Raw genomic sequence first — 18129 nt, 5'->3', positions numbered from 1 at the left:
CTGTCGCCTTACATGGCTATTTTTAATATTGGCATTTCATTATCAATCATTAATTTATCTTTACAACTTGACTATCCCTTGAATCTGAAGCAAGAACATTCTACATCCTTGACGTGGTCGCAGTTATCAACCACTTCTAGCGCGTATCAGGTAATCTTACTAGACTAATCCGCTACAGACCTGTTTTATGCATGTCAAGTAATATTTTTATTTTATCGTGTAATCATTTTACTGAATGTTTGGTTAGTGCTTTCCAATTGATATACACCTTAGTTATCGTCCACTGGTGTTTGTTTTCGGTTATAATTAGTGTTATCCATACTAATGCAAGTACTGTCTTTCAGGGAAATGCTGAAGCGTCTGCCACATCTACAACATTTTTAGATGTTCTTCAACAGCAGGAGGTATGGAAACTGACAGCTCCATCGAGCGTCATCATCAGAGCTGGAATTCTTGTCGTTTGATTGTTCTACACAATGTTTCATTCGTGGTTAGCCGTTGATATGTACCTGTGCTGTCGACCCCAGGTGTGTGTTATGTTTTCACTATTGTAATCCTCACTAATGCAAGTACTATGTTTCAGGCAGTTGATGGAGCGTCAACCCCTGCACTTGATGCAGAGCCTGACATTCAAGTAATTCCAGGGGAAGTGGAAGCGGGACCATGCGTATACGAATCGGCGCAACAGCTTTCGGAAGTGCGCACTACATTTGCAACATCCATAGATATTATTCAGCAGCACGAGGTAGGGATACTGACAGCTCCATCATGCGTGATCATATAACGTGATTCCATGATTCTTTTGGACAATGCATCATTTGCGGTTATCTCCTTATATGTACCTGTGCGTTCGACCCCAAGTGTGTGTTATGTTTCCAATATTGAAAACCATATTAATCCAAGTACTGTGTTTCAGGGAGACGACGGAGCTTCCACCACAATCACAACATCTCATTTAGATTATGCAGATGTAAAAGAATCGTTGAAATAAGTCGATGAAATGTGATCATATTTGTATTTTCCTTGATTCTTTTGGACAATGCATCATTTGTGGTTATCTCTTTATATGTACCTGTGCCGTCGACCCCAAGTGTGTGTTGTGTATCCAATATTGAAAAGCATACTAATGCAAGTACTGTGTTTCAGGGAGATGCGGATGCATCCTCTCCAATACAACCATTCATGGCAGTTCATGCAGAGCCAGAGGTATGGACACTGACAGTTCCATCGAAATAGATCATCACTGGTTGAATACTTGTCGTTTGATTGTTGCACACAATGTTTAAATCGTGTTTGGCTATTGAGATGTACCTGTGTGGTCGTCCTCACGTGTGTTTTATGCTAACAATATTTTGATACATAGTAATGAAAGTACTATGTTTCAGGGAGACGATGGAGCCTCATTCCGTGCTGTCTATGCGGATACAGAAAATATAGTTGTTGCAGCGCAAGAGGAAGATTTAATGAATGGATGCATGAATAAATGAATGAATGAAGAGCTAGGAAAAGCAAGTAAAACGTGTTCGTAGTGGGCACATGGGCATGCAGGTCCACTGGTCTCACCGATCTCGGTCCTTGGCCCAGCCACTTTTCCCTGCACTGCGACCTGCACTACGGGACTGTCTCTGTATCCTTCAGCCCCTTCTCCCGGCATTTACCTTGCACTTGCCACCAGCTGGCCCTATTATTTAATTTGTATTCAACTAACCATGTACAGCCCTTCCCCATGCGCAATCAGAAAGACACCTGGCCTAGTAGGATCGTTGTCTGTCTGCCCTTGTTCCCCACCTGCCTCGTCACGCCTAGAAACACTTGAGTATAGGCGCGTTACAAATGCCATATCATATATCATATCATTCCTCACGCATGTAGACTAACTGTTGTTTATCATTGTGTGTTGGCCTTGATTTATCTCGTTACTTTTCGCATTGATTTTAGAGACGAACATACTCCATTGAACTATCCTTGCAAGCAAATAGTTTCTGATCGGCCGTAATAAATAAAATGAGTAACATTAATGAAGTTCGGCTAGCGAGACTAATTATAATTTTTTTGTTTTTATAACCGGTATTTGATCCCATTCTGCCACTGCCATCTGTTTGAGACACCGGCGGATGGATTCTTCAGCAGACACCTGCAGCTTCGTGTCAACAACTGGAGCACGATCACCATATTATGGGACGATCGCCAAGGGCCCACATGCCCTTATGCTGTACTAGTGGCTAGAAGCAACATATCAACCTTTAGGCTGGACTAGTGCCTAGTTGATGGAACAGCCTTGCGGTTCACCGTGCTTCCAAAGTGATTCTTTTTACGAAAATGAACACCCTGTGTACCATAAAGGAACAGCGCTAACTCAAGATGAAACGGAACAGTTATTGCGGATACAGATAAAAGAAAATAAATGGCTTCCGGAGTTCATATGGCAATTGCTGAATATTCTCTAAACATTGAATGTCAAATAAATGTACTTTACCAAATGTACCGTGTTGCTGTTTCATTTTAAAGTACAGTTTCATATTCCGAATTGTGGCGCGCTGTGTTGTGAGTTGATCTGTGTTGGTTTCCGGGTTCTGTGTGGAGTTGCGCAGAAGACGACTGGGTGCGTTTGCCAACGCAGCACAGTAACGTCACGGAGAGAGGCAGGGAATATGAATGTTTTGATAATGTCAGGCTCAGGGGTGGGGGAATTGATTTAGTGCCGCAAAAGCAGGTCAGCCAGGGCGATGGGGGAAAAGATAGGATTATCAGAAAATGGCGGCTCCCTGGTGCTTGTTTTCGCGTGCGTTTAATGGACGAAAACTCGGGTAAGGTCCATAGGAAAGTTTTCTAAAATCGAGCCACTTAGGCTTAAAAAAACATGGCCGACCCGTAGGGACAATAAAAATTTTTACTAGACCATGCCTTTAAGTTGTTTGTGTCTCTTAAAATTGGAGAAGAGGCATCCACTTCTTGACGATCTTGATCTGAGGCCGAATGGACGGTTAAATCCATCAGCTCTCGATCAGACAGGAAATCTTCAACTGTGATTGGTGATTTCACCAGATCTACCGTTTCAGGCCCCGAGTTTAATTTGGCCTGTGGCGCTCGCGGTTTCTCCAGTTTATTTCCATGATCTGGAGTTCTGCTCTTGTGCTCAAGTATAGCCAAATCTGCCCCTGCAGAGACCTTTGTGGGTAAATGCAGGAACACTTGCCTCTTTTTGGTGGTGGACGTTTTTGCTTTTATTTTCATATTCTCAAAGATCGAAAAACCAGCAGTTAAATCAATAGTTTCTTTTCGTCCTGTTTTGGGATTTATGGGCTTTGTTGTCTCAGGTGCTTGACTTAGATTTAAGGTTGTCGTAATTGGTTTTCTTGAGGCTGTCGTCATGCTATGATGGAGCTGTGTTTTTACGGTCGTTGAGATTGTATGATCACTCACTTGATGAACCGATGAGTTCAAGTTCCATTGGCTAGCTCTTGTGGTCTGCCTCGGCATAGGCAGAACTGGGATTTACTCAGGCTGTCTCAGGGGGGATTGGGATTTAGGCTCTGCTAAGGAAGGATTTTCTTGTTGCACTGACGATTGTGAGTTCGGGGCACTTTTTAGATCGGAAATATTTTGTTCCAGTAGCACCTGGTGTTCTGTCGATTTTTGTTCCATGGTGGTAATATATCCTTTGAGGAAGATGAGCTTTGAGTGCATCATCGCGATTACAGTTGTTTGATCTTTCAACAAGTCATTTATTCCTCGTACAGCTTGCTAAAAGGTGCCAGTGCGATTGCTACCGTTGACATAATCGTCAACAGATCTGGCTTCTTTGTTGGGGTATCTCTTGAAGCTGTGCAGGGGAAATCGCTCAGCCTGCGGTTGGTTTTTGGACTGTGCCCCAAAGAATTCCGACGATGTATTGGGCTAAGTATGGTGGCTGGAGAATCTCTGTCCATTTGTCTACCCACAGTCGGTGTCCGCTTGGTGCAGTCTATTATTTTCTGTGCGCATTTAGGAGGAAGGGTATTTTGTTCCATCACTACTTCTTCCTGTGGTGTGCTATCTTCCTTCGGTAAGGCTCTTGAGTGGTCGATAGACATAGATTGAGCTGGTGTGTTGTGTATGGCCTTAGCTTGTGATGGCGTGCAAGTCGGCCTTTTCCTTCTTTCGGATCTACTTCCATCGTCAGATCGACTTTTGAAGATGGAGGAGTCTGGGGCTGTATGTCATAGTGCAATAGTTCCTCCATCGGAGACGCTATAGACGTGCTGGCTTGGAGCTGGATCTCAGGCTCAGCCATAATCCTTTCAGCAGCTGGTTCAGGATTTGTTTTGGTTTGTCTAAATTGGCCCGACAGTCTCGTCTGAGCAAGAGGAAGTCTGGGCGATAAGGAAATTTGATCATCCTTCAAACATGGTGATTCTAATTTCCGCGCTTTTGTTGTTGGTAAATCTTGTATCGCTTCTAAAATTTCGACATCAGACAATTCTACTGATTAATCCAATTTTCTCTTGCATTGTTTCTGGAAAAAGTTTTTTAAGGCATTTGAAATCAGCAGTGTCAGTAGGTTCTTTGCTCTAATTCCACCTGTTTTTCTTGGCTGTAATTTTAATTTGCCTATTGCTTTCTTTCCACCATCTGTTGTAAGGCGATTTCCCGACTTATTCGCTTTCTCATTTCCCTTTTTCTGTTGGCAAGCCTTTTTAGGAAACATTCGCTTGGGATGAGCTTTTGATGAGCTTTTGATGAGCTTTCAGGGTTCACGTTGTCAGTTACGTTAATTTCATGCATTGTCTTTTGGTTCTGTTTGGGCAGACGGTTAACATTTAGGGGAGCTTCTTGCCCTGAAGTTCAGGCATCACATCCTGTATGGACGCCTCCATTGGCAGTTAAATGGAGTGCTGATGTGTCTGCGACAAGATCGCTTTCTAATTCTGAGTGAACTTCCGTGAAGACCATGAAAGAATGGTTCATGTTGCACCCGGGGGGGAACTGTTCGATTGGGATGTTGTCCGTCTGTTCTATGTTGGGGAGGGTTTTCATTTGCCGCGTCCCCAATGTCTCGTTCCTAGTTTCAGAAGCGTCTCATTGTTGTTTGTGCAATGGCGTGTCGCCCGCCGGCCTGAGGCTCTGATTGAGTCCCGCGCCCTCCCTCCTCTCTCCACGCACCGCACTTGGGGACCTGGGAGAGGCAGCGTCGGCCTCTTTAAGGCACTATCCACTCCATCCGCCAGTGGATGGGTTAAAATTGAGAAGTGCGTCGAACACTGGACTAAATCTCCCTTCTGGTAAATCGTGGTAAGCCTTACCACAAGTAGATATTTTCTGGGTGTCTCTTGTGGGTTTCGATATTAATGTAGGTTGGCAAATGTTTTGTGCACAGTTCCCCACGGCAGCCTCCTCCTAACCTGGTAAGTAGGGTTCTGAGTCGGCTGCTGTTTCAGGCATCGAAGCCAGGTTGCATTGAGGCTGTATCGGGGTCGCCGAAGGGTCCGTTATGGTAGGTGCGGCCTTGAGACCGCTCCCAGGCGAAGTGCTGTTTTGAAGTACACAATGGCTTCGCAGTCGTCACCCTTCTCCCTCATCATTCGGCTTGTTTATTTTGTTTGGGGCTCCAAGATCCATATTCAGATTTTAAAGCTGGAAGGTGAAGTGGTGAAAAGCTGCCAATCACAACCGTCCATGTAGTTTGTGGATCTGGACCTAATGTAGCGTAATGTAGCGATCCGCGGCTCTCGGCTCCCTCGAGTCCCGAGATCACTGGAGATCACTTTCTCTCCACTTTACGCTCCACGTTCCGCGGTGGAATGGAGATTTTATGTGATCAGCTGCAAAAGTCTGTGTCAGTAGCCACACCTTCCGAAGCAGACACAGAAGAAAAACTGCAGTGCTTCCCCACAGGCACCGCAGATCACTTTCTCTTCACTTTCCACTTCACGTTCTGTGGCGGAATGGAGATTTTATGTGATCAGCTGCAAAAGTCAGTGTCAGTAGCCACACCTTCCGAAGTAAACACAGAAGAAAAATTGCAGTGCTTCCCCACAGGCACCACAGATCACTTTCTCTCCACTTTCCGCTCCGCGTTCCGCAGCGGAATGGAGATTTTATGTGATCAGCTGCAAAAGTCTGTGTCAATAGCCACACCTTCCGAAGTAGACACAGAAGAAAAACTGCAGTGCTTCCCCACAGGCACCGCAGATCACTTTCTCTCCACTTTCCACTCCGCGTTCCAAGGCGGAATGGAGATTTTATGTGATCAGCTGCAAAAGTCTTTGTCAGTAGCCACACCTTCCGAAGTAGACACAGAAGAAAAACTGCAGTGCTTCCCCACAGGCACCGCAGATCACTTTCTCTGCGCGTTCCGTGGCAGAATGGAGATTATTTTATGTGATCAGCTGCAAAAGTCTGTGTCAGTAGCCACACCTTCTGAAGTAGACACAGAAGAAAAACTGCAGTGCTTCCCCACAGGCACCGCAGATCACTTTCCACTCGAACCTGAAAATTTGTGCACTACCAGACCAGAGACAATATCCTTAACACTTTATAGTTACTTTTGAAGTGTGAGGGCTAAGATAGGATTTCAGACACAGGATATTTCATTTTGGATATCTTGACATTGGGCAGACCCTTAGTTTTGGTTGACGTAGGGAAATACCTCCTAACGCAGCAACACTCAGGCATTTTCAACTCTTTTTATCAATCAAATAAAAGTCTCTACCAATCACTATGAGTCCTCTGTGTCCGCGTCTCATTACTGGTTCATCACATATGACGCCAGGAGTTGAATCGGACTCAATTGACACAAAGTGGGGAACCCTCAGATTCTAAAGCTTAGCAACCGAGCCTCTGATGCATCAGTAGCTACAGAAAAATCAATTGGGTTTGATTTAAGTAGTAACAGGGGAGAATTGGTACCACCTGGAGACAGAATGCTAATAACCACTGACTTGATCCTAATCCCTCCTACCCCGGCAGTAACATCAAGTTGGCCTCTAAGTCGGGCCTACCTTGGCGCTATGACTTAGATGTCCTTGCAGGCGTCATAGACCACGACTATAGGGGAGACATAAAGATCTTGATTCAGACTAATGGGAAGGTGGCATATCAACGAAAGGCAGGAGAAAGAATAGCTATGGGGATCCTGGAAAGAGCTCTGTTCCCTAAAATGGAGGACATCACAAAAATAGACAAAACTGGGTGAGGGGGGAAGGTTTTAGAGAAGCAGATAAAGAGTCCCAAATTACAACTGAGGTGATACCACTAAGGGTGCTGAGGGAAGAAGTTGACACATTCCTGACTTAGCCTTCGCTCAAAGTAATGATCCCTTGCTAGCAGAGGCCTTTCTACATGTGGTATCTGAGGAAGAGGGAAGACAAAAAGGGGCACCATTCTTTTTCCTGAGCCACAGGCTACTTTATAGAGGTGAACGTAGCCCCAAGGGAGCCCCTAGTTCTCAGATTGTGGTGCCTAAAAATCATCGGGAGGATAGCTCAGGGGCAACGTGCTCGCCTTGGAAGCAGACGACTCAGAGCAACACAGGTTCAATCCCTGGTCCGCGCTTAGAAACCTGTGGGTATTAAGCGTGTTATAAATAACCAATTATTATTATTAGTATTATTATTATAAGAAGATGGTACTGGAGACCGCCCACTCCCACTTAATAGGCGGCCATTTAGGAATAGCTGACAAGTAAAAAGCTGCTTCTATTGGCCTGGGTTCCACGCTGATATAAAAAACATTGTGCTTACGTGTGCCCTTTGTCAAAAGACTAGCTCCCAAATCCTTTCTCCTGCTCCCCTACAACCGTTACCAATTATTCATGTACCCTTTTCCCACACAGGCATGGACATAGTTGGGCCCATTGAACCATCTAAATTGGGAAATCGTTACATATTGGTAATCGTGGAGTATGCTACTCAGTACCCAGAGGCCTTCTCATTATGCAATCAGACCTCCCAACAAATCCTGAAACACCGGATCCCATTTTTTTCACGGGTTGATTTTCCAAAGGAGATCTTAACGGATCAAGGGATTACATTCATGAGTTGGTTGATGGCAGAGGTGAAGGTGAAGGAGATTTTACATATCAAGACCCTCAGGACCTCTGCCTACCACCCGCAGACTGATGGACTGGCAGAATGTTTCAATAAGACTCTTATGAATGTAATTCGGAAATTAGTCGAGGCTGATGGCAAACATTGGGATATTATGATACTTTGGGACCTTTTTGCCGTCCAGAAAACACCACAATCCTCAACAGGGTTCTCGCCATTTAAATTACTGTATGCTAGCAAGCCATGAGATGTCCTTGACGGTATACCGTACTTTGATCACGGGACTTTTCATAGCAGGGTTTTTTACCGCAAATTTATTATTTTTTTATGTTTTTGGGGGGGGGGTTAAAAATGTTTTAAAAATTGTGTAAGGGAATAAAAAAATAAATAAAGTGAATGGGGGTTTGGGGAGTAACCCACCCAAAAAAAAAAAGAATTCGATGGTTTTTTTTTTTTAAACAAATTTGCGGTAAAAAACCCTGTGATGAAAAGTCCTGCGATTAAATAACGTAGAACCGTCCTTGACATGTTAAGGGAGACCAGGGAGGAAAGAGAACCAGCCCCTTTTCCACTCTCACAAACTGCCCAAAGGCTGAAAGAACACATGGACACAGTGAGAGCAATATTTCAGGCCCATATGGTTAAGGCCCAAGAACACCAAAAGATCTATCATGACAAGAAGGCTTTTCTCAGGTCTTTTTCCATTGTACAAAAAGTCCTTGTTCTCCTGCCAACATCATAGAACAAGATGTTGTCTAAATGGCATGGACCCTATGAGCTAATTGAACAGACGGGCCATACAAGGAAGGGCGAAATAAGACCCATATTTACCATATAAACCTCCTAAAGGAATGGAGAGGGGGTCCTGTGGAAGCCACAACAGTAGTACTAACGAGTCTCTTAGTAGAGGAGATGGACCAAAATAGTTTGATTCCTAGGCACCCACCACAGAGTCAAAAGAAAGATCTCCAAGACTTGCTTGGATAGTTTTCAGGCATCTTTACAAATGAACTGGGGAGAGTAAAATGTTTTTTTCACTACAGCTGCACACTCGGAGAGAATGTTGTCCATTTCATACTCTATAGGATCCCCAAAGTAAGAAAAGGAACAGTCATGGAGGAAGGAGAGAAGATGCTGTTTGATACCCTATAGGATCCCAGAAGTAAGAAAAGGAACAGTCATTGAGGAAGTAGAGAAGATGCTGGGCTCTGACATTATCGAGCCATTTCAGAGTCCTTGGCCCTCTCCAATAGTGCTTGTTGCCAAGCCAAATCAATCATGGAGATTCTGTATTGATTTCAGAAAGGTAAACGCAGTTTCCCAATTCTACAGCTTGCCTATGCCAACGATAGACAATCTGATTGATCGATTGGAAACCTCTACCTTCCTCTCCATGATTGATCTGACAAAGGGATACTGGCAAGTACCTGTGATCCCACAGGACAAGGAGAAAACAGCCTTCTCTACCTCCATAGGACTATTCCAATTTAAAGTATTACCTTTTGGACTTCACAGGGCCAAACCACATTTCAAAGGTTAATGGACCAAGTCCTTCGACCATACTCTTCTTTCTGTGGGGCCTACATTGATGATATAATTATACACAGTAGAACACGGGAAGAACATTTACACCATCTCGATTTAGTCGCCAGAGCCTTAATGAAGGCGGCCTCACAGTCAAACCCAAACAATTTCACTTGGCATAGTCAGCAGAAAAGTATCTCAGGTTTTTTGTGGGAAATTGGCTGGTTCATCCCCAAAGTGAAAAAGTAAACGCTGTCCAGGAAACCCCATCCCCAAAACAAGAAGAAATCTATGAGCCTGTTTAGGATTATGGGTTATAATAGGTGATTAATTCCCAGCTATTCTTCTATCAACTCTTGCCTCACTGGCAAGCTTAAAAACGCTGAACCTCAAAAGATAAAGTGGATCGCTGAAGACCAAAACTGTTTTGATAAACTCAAACATATCATATGCAGTGAACCACTATTAAAGGTGGCTGACTTTAAGAAAGAGTTTATTTTGCAAACAGATGCATCATATGTTGGGTTGGGGGCTGTTTTTTCCAAGGATTACGATGGCATTGAACATCTGATTCTTATATCAGTAGGAAGATATATCCCAGGGAAAACACTTTTGCCAAAATTGAGCTTGAGGCCTTAGCCATAAAGTCGGCAGTTCGATACCTGAAGTAATATCACTGGCAGGAAATTCAGGCTGGTCACTGATTATTCCCCATTAACAAGGACGAACCTCTGCAAAAACCCTAATGCTCTTGTCATGAACTGGTTCATAGACATGCAGCCCTATGGTTCCATGGTAGAACACCGAAAAGGAAGAGAACAAGGAAATGTAGACTTCCATTCCTATTTCCAAATAGGTGCTGAAAAAAACAGCAGCTTTAGGAGAAGGGTATGTGATGAATCTGATTGTGTCATCACTCCTTTCCCGGGGATAGCCTCTCCCCATGTGGCCAAGGGACGGCAGCCACTACCTGATACTGACCCTGGGGGCGGCTATATGAGGGAGTGCCACATCGGGGGAGATGACCCTCAATGGGATAGCATGGCAGCATTGGATAAAAACACATACCCCCCTTTCCCTTTTAGGGATATCCCTTCCATGTCTCAGACCTTTATGGCTTACTGTGCTAGCTGCCATCAGTCACCTATAAACTTTACTGATAATACCTGTCAAAGTAATATACCCAGAGCTTTTTTTCAATCCTATTATTTGGGGGTACTGGGACGGCCTCAAAGGAGGTGGCACAGGCCACAGAGTAGCTTTGTGAGGGTGTTGAAGGGAGCAGCAAAGAGGATGCGTGAATGGAAGGTCCTAGGCTGCAACGGGCATGGCAGTGGCGAACAAAGGAGAGAATGGAGAGGTTAGCGTTAAGGTCGCAGATAGGTGGCAGGAGAATTTTTGCCTGACTGTGTTCGACCATTGATGTTTTTGAGCAGGCCGGGGGTCAGATGGCATTGTGCTGGGAGATCAGCAGCAAGCCCCAACGGGCTTAAAGGACGCACAGTGACGGGAACAAAGGAAAAGCAGAGGAATAGAAATTACAGGGCTATCTCCACCCCCCCACCCCCCAGCAGGGAGGTGCTGAGACAGGGGGGATGGTGGCCACGATTGGAAACAGAATGCCATGTATTAGGGGGGGGGGCAGCCACTTGTACTGGACAGTAAAAGGGACAGCAGTGCACTGGTGACTATTGCCCCTTTATTATCAGATAGGTCTGCACTGGCATGGCATATCCCCACACAAGTGAAGGAGCGTATTTGGGCTAAGGAATACTTATTTCCTTTGCTAACAGTAGATACAGCTGGGCATGATGTTACGATAAGCAAGGAGGAAGATAAGAAGAGGGGGAGAAGGACTAGGGCGGATCAGAATATGGGTAACTGGAACAAGGCATTCTCTTTGTTGGCAGCAGTAATTATGGAAATGTTCCCTGAACAAAGGGCCGCCTTGTGGAAATATAGGGACAACATTGTGGATGAACATAGGAGGTATGGGACAATGGGGTGGTTAGATTATGACCGCGACTTTCGGTCCAAGGGGGCCCTGGTTCCTACTATGACATGGGATCAGAAATACATGGAGGGCTAGGTAGCCTATATGGGTGGCAAAGGAAGTACGAGTGAGGTGAAAAGGGAAGGGAGTAAACCACCCCAGCGGGCTTGGTTGGGTAGGTATGAGGAGAGGAGAATAGAGGGTTGGTGGCCCTTTCGACAGGGCTTGCAGGCCCCTGAGAGGTAAGTAAGGGGTCAGGAGGAAGAGGTTCAGGTGGAGTTGAGGCATGGGACGGATCATGCCGACTGTTTAACAGCGGGACATGCCACTGGGTGAAGAGGTGCAGGTTCGCCCACGAATGCGTGGAATGCGGGGATGGTCATTCAGCAATGGGGTGTCACACGTCCCAAGGGGCCATGAGGAGTAGGGGACAACATAGAGGTGCATAATAGGGTGCACTGGAATAAAGGGCCATCTCTGGTTACCAGACCTCTGCTATATGAATTAGTATTTTTAAACGACTTTCCCAGGGAGAAGGAGCGCAATCTACTGTACAAAGATTTCAGAGATGGGTTCCGCATTCCTTACAAGGAGCCCTTGACTGTGAGGACAGCTAACAACTTGCCTTTAGCAGAGAGGTTGCCGGACATTGTGGGTGAAAATATTAGAAAGGAAAGGGAGTTGGGCACGGTTGCGGACCCTTTTCGCTCACCCCCACCAGATCATTTCATAGTGTCCCCACTGAGTGTGGTGCTGAAGAAGGAACATGGGAAATATAGGCTCATACAACAGGCAACATAAAGCTACAGGAACAATACAATTTATCAATCAAATAACAACCATCATCGAACACTTTAACATCTCATTAGTGAGTCCAATTAAAGTTATATCTGGCGACTTAAACATCAACTGCTTAATTGCAGGCAAGGCCAAAACAAGTAAGTCGAATACGAAACCAGATGTTAGAGTTACTCGAGCTAAAATCTGGATGGATGAAATGGAAGCAAGAGGAATATGCATGCTGAACGGCCAAATATGAGGTGATATTCCAGCAGGAGCAACAAGCAGGAGAGGCTCACAAGAATAAACTTTGGATTACTTCTTCATGTCAGAGAAAACAACACAAAAAATTATTTCGCTACATGTGAAACGCATGAAGAGTAGTGAGCACAACCTGCTGCAACTTGAGTGTAGCTTGGCGAAGTCCTTAACACACGATAGAAAACACTGCTGCTAACGGAGCCTGGCAGAAAAAGGCTCTGTTTAAATACAGCTGAGGTGTGTGAATTACATAAGAAATTCAGAAAACTAAACTCAAAAGAGAAAATTGAGGTAGAATATTTGCCTCAACTCCAAGATTACTCAAAAATCCAGCAAGGACCTCTTAGATGCGGATTGAAGACCAACCATGCCTTTGACCCAGAAATATTGATGCGCAAAAGAGGGCTTCGTAAAGACATAAGACAAGCTAGCCCTCTCTTGCCGATGGAAAGAGCAAAAATAAAAAAGGAATTAAAACAGAAATATAAAAATTGCCTTATTTCCCACAAAGTCATAATCCAGCAACGCGATGCAGAAGCAATAATGAAAGCACTGTCTAACAGAAATACAAGAGATTTCTGTCTGGGGGCTGCTGAACAATATTAATAACTCATCACAAGCAATTAAGAACAACATGGTGGCAGAAGAAGCTTGGATCAGACACTACGAAGAGTTATATAAAAAAAATGAAACATCCAAAACCCGGTGCTTCCTAATGTCGACAAGTGGGAAATTGATTTTGATAGAGATGATAAAAATGCCAGTTCATCCAGAGCCTCGGGCCCATATGAGTTAACCAACTCAATGCTTAAAGAATCACCTGAAGAATGGTCTGACTTCTGTATGACTCTATTCTTGCGCCTAACAAAAGAAAAATAAATTCCAAAATCTTGGAAAAGCGTGATTGTGGTGCCGATTCACAAGAAGGAAATAAGAAATGATCCAAAAACTATCGCCCAATCGCGCTCTGTAAGATCTATCACACATCAAAGTTTAACAATTTGCTCAGGGCTCAGCATGCAAGCTAACACCCACCTTTGTGCTTCTTTCTGTCACAAGGAGGCCTGATCTGTGTTATGAGGTAAATAAGGTTTCACCTACAGACCCCTCAATGGTCCCGCTCGAAGAGCCGGAAGCGAAGTGGAGCCTCCAGGGAAAACCCTTGAAGGGGAAAAAAAACCCTGTGATGCGCTGCTTGAGTGCGAGGACTCTGGAGGTTAGCTGGGCACATGGGATGCTGTTGTCTTGTGGGTAGTATCCTGGTGAAGGTGATTACCAGGATGAAGTCTGAGATGTTATGAGCAGAGAGTACATAAAGTTACTTATGGTGTAAAAGAGTAATTGAAAACTAAAAGGGAGTTCATGAAGAGGAAAGCTTACCCTAGAATGCAAGGAAAGAGTGGTCTGTTGGAGGAGGAGAGGGATCCACCTGATCAGAACCTGAGGTTGTGGATTTAGATAAGAGACAGTTAGATTTTAGCAGAAATGTAAAGTATGATCTGATTTCAGCTACATACCGGCTGGGATACCAGACCGGAGGTCTGTGGGTAGCTGATCCCTTGCTAACTCTGAAGATATCCGAAAAAAAAAAAAAAAGATATCCGATGCCTAGTGTACGACTTCCTAAAAAAGGGAGCGACAGCTGATTACAGTACAACTGGCGAGAACAGGGGAAAGCTACAATGCTGGATGCCGCGCAAAGTACCTAAAAGCTACAGCCGGAACCCAAGTAGAGACGATGGATTCTGAGGACGGTAGTAAACAAACGGCTGGTGGCCCGTCTAAGAAAAAAGAGATGATTGTAAATATGAAATGGATAGCGAAATAGTAGGTAGAGGAAAACCATTAAAGAAGGTCGTCAGAGATAGATTAGGCGTACTTACGGAGCGTGACCAAACTCAAAGGGGGAGTAGCAACACGAAGTGTCTGAGGCGAGGATACCGGATATGCAGTTGGAAGAAGTAGGGGCGTGGCTAACAACTCATTCCACGTAGCCCAGAAGGCTAGAACGCTGCAGCCGGTTCCACGTATTGGCATGATGGAAGTAATCCGGGCAACGTGAGAAGAAGGGGGTGCCGAGAGAGATGAAACAGAAGGAGGTGTAACACGGTCCTGGATGTCTTGGGCAAAATTATTGCATCCTTGATCCAATCATAGATGGCAAACTGGATCCAAGCCTCGATTCATTATGATTGTCGACAAACAAGGTTTGTTAAGTGAGTTGGCTGTGGGCTTAATCTATTCCTGTTTAATTTACTGAAAATTAAGGCAATTAAACAAGCCAAGAAGGTTTATTTGGCATTCATTGATTTAGCCCAAGTTTTCGACAGCATTGACAGAAAACTTTGGTGGTCGAAACTAAAAGATGGAAGTGCCCGATGGGCCTTATCCTCGCCATCAAAGCTTTACATTCAAAAACCCAAATCAAAATACGCCTGAATCAAGCTGTCCTTTTATCAAAGCTGATAAACACAAACAGAGGGGTCAAACAGGGACGCCCATTGGCTTCCATACTGTTTAATCTGGTCACATAAGAGAAATGCTGAATGACTCAAATTGGAGAAATGCTGAATGACTCAAACTCGTCTCCACCAAACATTTACTTTAAACCAAGTTGAAATCTACAAAATACCTCGGTATGTGCATTAACTTGAACACCAATGATGCACCGTCGGTAGCCAGTACCAATGCAAAGATCAAACAATTGACAGCACAGGGCTATATCATCTACAAACATGTTTGCAAATTTTCATTGATTCCAGTGATTTCGTACTATAAACAGAAAGCAGTGCCTGTGTTAATCCACAGCGCTGATTGCGCATTAAGTTGTCCTTGGAGTCTGTGGTCAACATTGGAGAGTACATTTTGGAGAAAAATACTGTGCCTTCCGAAAAGTGTTCCCACAGTTATCATAAGATATGAGCTGGGTCTGGTATCCATAAATTCAAGAGTGACTTGGAGCACCTTATCGCTGTATAGAAAATCAATCTTGGCTGATAATGCTCCACAGTTTGGGATCTTACAATCTGCATGCAAATACAAAGATGAACCAATTCTAAGAGTGTGGAATGATTGCTGTCTAAACATTTTGGAAGATATTGGTGCTTCCATGGAAATGCTAAGAATAAATCCTGAAACAGTAAAGAAGAGATTATGGAATCAAGAGTGGTCTGACACCAACAATCAAAGACAGAAACACAGACTCTTCAAGAACGTGGCCAATGAATCCAAAGCCTTAAACAATGCACAAAAATATCTGGAAAAATTCCCCAAAAAACATTATCGCCACTTATTCATGACATTCCTTTTTAATCTATTCCACACAAAGGAGATCTTGGAAAGTTGGAGAATAAACGTATTTAAGGATAATAAGTGTGGTTTCTGTCAAGGTTCAGCTGAAACTTTACAACATGTTACTTTATTTTGCCCTTCGCTAAGAACAATGAGAACACGATAGTTAGGAATATTTATTGTGAGCAAACCGTCGCTAAACGGGCAAGAACGGTGGCAACTGCTGTGCGAGGGGCAAAACTTAGAACTCATTTTTGTATTGATGATATTCCTGGAGCAAATAGCTAAACTTAGCCGAGACCGCCTCTATTGCCTTTGCTACAAGAATGAATTAGGAATAAAAACTCAAGAAAAATTACTATTAAGGAAACAATGTTGAAGTTCAATCATTATGAGACGTGTTTCTGTGAATGGAAAATGTTAAAATGTTACAAAAAAGAAAAGAAATATAGGCTCATACATCACTTGTCTTTCCCCAAACGTGATTCTGTTAATAACTGGTTGGACCAAGATGACTGCTCAGTAATGTATGCCTCGTTTGATCAGGTGATGGACTTGATGGCAGAGACAAGAAGGGGAACGGTTAGCCAAAGTTGATATTGAATCGGCATTCCGCCTCCTACCAGTAAACGCTGAAAGCTTTCACGTGCTAGGTGTGCAGCGGGTGGGCCTCTTCTATTTTGACAGATGCATGCCCATGGGCTGCAAAGTGTTTTGTACATTCTTTGAGGCCTTCAGTTTATTTTTGGAGTGGCCAGTACTGAGGGAAGAGCAGAAATAGGGTATTGTGCACTACCTCAATGACTTTCTCTTCATTGAAAAAGGGGGTTCTGGGGATTGCTCAGATACACTAGCCTCCTCCCAGAACTTGATGGGACAGCAGAGGATCTCACAGGGCCAGAGAAAACACGGGGACCTTTTAAGGTGATCATGTTTCTGGGCACTGAGATAGACATGGACAAAGTGAAGGGTCTGGTGGTAGAGATTGATAACAACTTGACTAAGGACAGGACCACCCTTGAGAAAGTAGAGCAGTTTTGGGCAAAGTGAATTTTACCTCGAGGGTTATATCAGCAGGCAGGGTGTTCGGGAGATTGGCAAGGGCCACAGCGGGAGTTATTCATAAAATCCTCACATCAGGCTTAGTGCAGCCCTCAAGAAGGATCTGCGCATGTGGCAGAGGTTTCTTCTAGAGTTTAATAGGATAAGGTTGCGGAGGACACAGTGGGCGACCAGTAGGGAGCTCCATATGTACTTAGATGCGTCAGGCAGGGATAGATTTGGGGTCATCCTGGGTCATGAATGGTGTGCCCAAAAGTGACTTACGCAATGGCGAGAGAGAGGTAGGACCAGGAATATCATGCCTCTTCAGCTATTCCCGATTGTGGTGGCCCTCGTGCTGTGACCTGGTGAGCTGAGTAACAGGAAGGTGTGTTTTTGGTCAGACAACAGGGTGGTGGTGCAGGCCATTAACTTGTAGTTAGCATCATGTCCAATGGTGCTGGGTCTGCTAAGGAAACCAGTGGAGATTTGCTAGTATCTGAATATTACATTCTGGGCGCGCCATGTGCAGGGTACTTTTAACACTGTAGCTGGCGCTCTTTCTTGTTTTAAGTGGGTCAAGTTCCAGAAAGCCCATCCAGTGGCATGGAATATGGGAGAGCAGTTCAGGACCGAATGGTGGCAGCTGGTGTCATGGACCGGACGCTCAGACCTCGGGGAACAATCGCTCATGCCAGGAGTAAGGTCCAGATAACAGCGGGGCTTTGGTAAGTTCTTGAGTGTGTCACGTGAACAAGGGTGCGCTGAATGGCCACTTTAGGAGCAAGTGCAAGCGTTTCTTGTTTGGGCACACAAGGGTGGTAAGAGGAGGAGTTGGGCCGCCGGCCTCTGGCGACCATAGATCTTCACAGTAGCCAAGGGGTAAGTGCGATCCCACCAAAGGTTTTGCGTTGCACGCAGCACTAAAAGACTGGGGGAAAATATAGGAAGGACACACGCAGCCCTATTGAATTTGGGATACTAGTCAAGCTCTTGAGGGCTTTGCCGGGGGTGTGTTATGAAATGCGTTGTTTAGGGCAGCCTTTGCATTCGCTTTTTTCAGGGCATTCGCGTAAGGGAACTTGTTGCAGCCGGCAGGGGCGACCGGTCAGGGAGGGCCCTACTGAGGTGAGATGTTGTGTTCACAGATGTAGGGATGAGGATAAGGTTAAGAAGGTCCAAGATAGATCAGGATGGGAAAGGGATTGGATT

The sequence above is a fragment of the Ambystoma mexicanum genome, chromosome 7q (genome assembly GCF_040938575.1).
Source record: "Ambystoma mexicanum isolate Mex_15411 chromosome 7q, UKY_AmexF1_1, whole genome shotgun sequence".
Classification (NCBI taxonomy): domain Eukaryota; kingdom Metazoa; phylum Chordata; class Amphibia; order Caudata; family Ambystomatidae; genus Ambystoma; species Ambystoma mexicanum.
Note: the sequence above shows the minus strand (reverse complement) of the source record.